The 2,503-nt window shown below is 49.1% G+C and overlaps 1 protein-coding gene across 2 annotated transcripts in view; it reads left to right on the top strand.

Moving 5' to 3' along the window:
* Window positions 1-2,503, top strand: part of Slc6a9 (solute carrier family 6 member 9) — a 30,513-nt gene that overhangs the window by 1,145 nt on the left and 26,865 nt on the right. The window lies entirely within an intron of this gene.

Here is a 2,503-nt window from a genome sequence, read left to right as displayed (position 1 = left end):
CCCCGGTTAAAGCGGACGCGTCCTTCTTCGAGGAACTGGGGTGCCCCGAGCGGTGTTCAGCTCCGAAAGCGACCGCACCCCTGACCGCCGGCCCGGGCCTCCGCGCTGCGGGCTGGCCGCTACTTAACGGCGCCTCCTTTCTGGCCTGCTTGCCGCAGGCCACGCCCCTTGCCTAATCTCTCTTAAAGGAGACGCGTTCCTCGCTCTCTGACAGCTCCCTTTCAAAGCCGGGTTTATTTCTTAGATGAAACGAGCCCGAAGCTGCAGCCACTAGGAGATAAAGGTTGCAGGGAGAGGAGCGGGGAGGCAGAGAAGAATCTAAAAGGTTAAAGCTCCTCCAAGGGAGGGGGCAACTGGAGGTTGGAGAGTAGTGGGTGGGGGGACTGGTTCTGGAGACTAAGGGGGAACACTGAGCATGCCCAGGTGTTTCCAAGGACCGCAGAGAAAACGCCCCCTTACTCAGCCTACGCCGGGACTGCGGCGATGTGCTCTGAGGACACAGGTCTGCCCTAGAAGACCTGTCCAGCTAGCGGGGGAGCCAGATTTGGACACAAGCAGGCATACCCGGGCAGTACCGGTGACCAACATACTAATCACTACGCGACAGGCTGTCGGGGTACTGTGGAAAGGTTGACTGTAACTGCGAGGATTGAGGAAGGCTTCATGAGGATAATGGCATTGGGACAGGTTTTGAAGATCGATAGGCTACGTACTGATGGAAATAGGGACAAGTGACCCAAAAGAGGGAGCTGCTGCCTGAACAAGGGCGTGGAGCAGGAGCCCTCTGTGAATGTGCAGTTGTCCCACAGGGAACAGATGGTCACAGGTAGCTAGCCAGGGCTCTCATGTAATACAGCTTCCCCAGCTCCCACCACCATCCTCTCCCTCCATCGCAGTGAGTGGAGACTACTTCCTGCTGTATCTTCCTACAAACGAGGATGACAGAGCCTCATCCAGACAGACTTTTTTTTTTTTTTTTTTTTTTCCCTGATACCAGGGATCGAACTTGGGTCCTTGCACTTGTGAAGCAGGCACCAGAACCACTGAGCTAAATTCCCATCCCCTGGACAGACTCTTAAAATTGGACAAACTGCCAGTGCCGTTTAGGGGTCAGGAAAGATAACCGGCAGTGAGACTGTATATGATGGGTCCTGTGCTTGTCCTTTCAGCATCTGCATTCTTACACCAGCAGAAACCAGTGACCCTTTCTTAGCTCTCACCACCACCCCAAAAGTCCATTCATCACCAAGTTCCTTTATAAATTACTCTCAGATCTGTGAACTTTTCCTGCCAATCACCTTCCGATCCAAGCTTCTTCCTCTCCAGACTGCTCATTCCTAGTTAATTTCCTTTCTTCTACTCTCGCCTCCTTCCAGGCCTTTCTCTATTTTGTATGTAGGGTGATTCTTTCAAAGTGGACATTCCAGCAATCATTTCTTTCTAAGTTGACCTCTGATTAAAAGACTTCTTAGCCACCATTGCATTAGAATGAAACCAAATTCCAGAGCCCAAAGACCCTAGCCCTTCTTGTGTCTGCTTTCCTTTTGCTCCCTGGCTATCTGAGATCCAGCCTCAGAGCCTTCCCACATACTGTTGCATTTTCTCTCCTTTCCTCAGTGTTGACAAATTATCTAATTAACTTCATCTGACCCTTAAATATCACTTCCGTGGAAAAGCTTCCCTCTCAGCCCTGCTATACAGTGTCATAAAAAGATCTTCATCCTTCACCCTTTATCTCAATCTGTAATTATTTAGTTTGAGTCATCAGTTTCACTCTTTTTCCCCAGCCTATAGGCTGCAGGAAGGCTGAGTCCTTTGAGTACTTGGTGCCTCACACAGGTCTGGCCCAGAGCAAATAAACAGTTGTGGACTACATTAATCTAGCTGTGGCCAGCCTTAAATGCTTGCTACACAGTTTAGGTCATATCCTGTTGGCGGTGGAAAACAACTGAAGAGAAGCGGGGTTTTAGAACTTTGGGAAGATTAATGAATTGGAGAGGAAGAAAATATGGAGGACTTGTAGTAGAGACAAAAATTAGCCAGGAACTTCAGAATTTATGAGGGAATTGTTAGTCCCATCATCCAGATTGAGAAAATTGGGACACAAAGAAGTTAAGCAATCACTTATCAGAATCACTTATCTAGAGAGTAGCAAAGCCAGAATCCAGTCCAGACCTTCCAGGTCCCAGGGCCTGAGGCCTTCAAATGCCAAACTGATTGTGACCTCCCCCATCTCTGTTTCTCAATGGCAGCCCATATGTGGGTTAGGAACCGCTCTAGGGCCTGTGTACTATGCACCCGCACCAGTAACACCTAGAAGAGGACCTGGCATTCCACTGGTAGTGTGTGTGTGTGTGTGTGTGTGTGTGTGTGTGTGTGTGTGTGTGGCTTTGTGGTGATGAGGATTGAACCCAGGACCTCATGCATTCTAGATGAGCACTCTACAACTGATTAAAGGCCCAGCCTTCAGTTGGTATTTTTTAATATGCTTTTTTTTTTTTTT

The sequence above is a fragment of the Fukomys damarensis genome, unplaced genomic scaffold (assembly GCF_012274545.1).
Source record: "Fukomys damarensis isolate Sample0158 unplaced genomic scaffold, DMR_v1.0_HiC HiC_scaffold_23, whole genome shotgun sequence".
NCBI classification, from domain to species: domain Eukaryota; kingdom Metazoa; phylum Chordata; class Mammalia; order Rodentia; family Bathyergidae; genus Fukomys; species Fukomys damarensis.
Note: the sequence above shows the minus strand (reverse complement) of the source record. Positions and strands in the feature narration are given on the sequence as shown.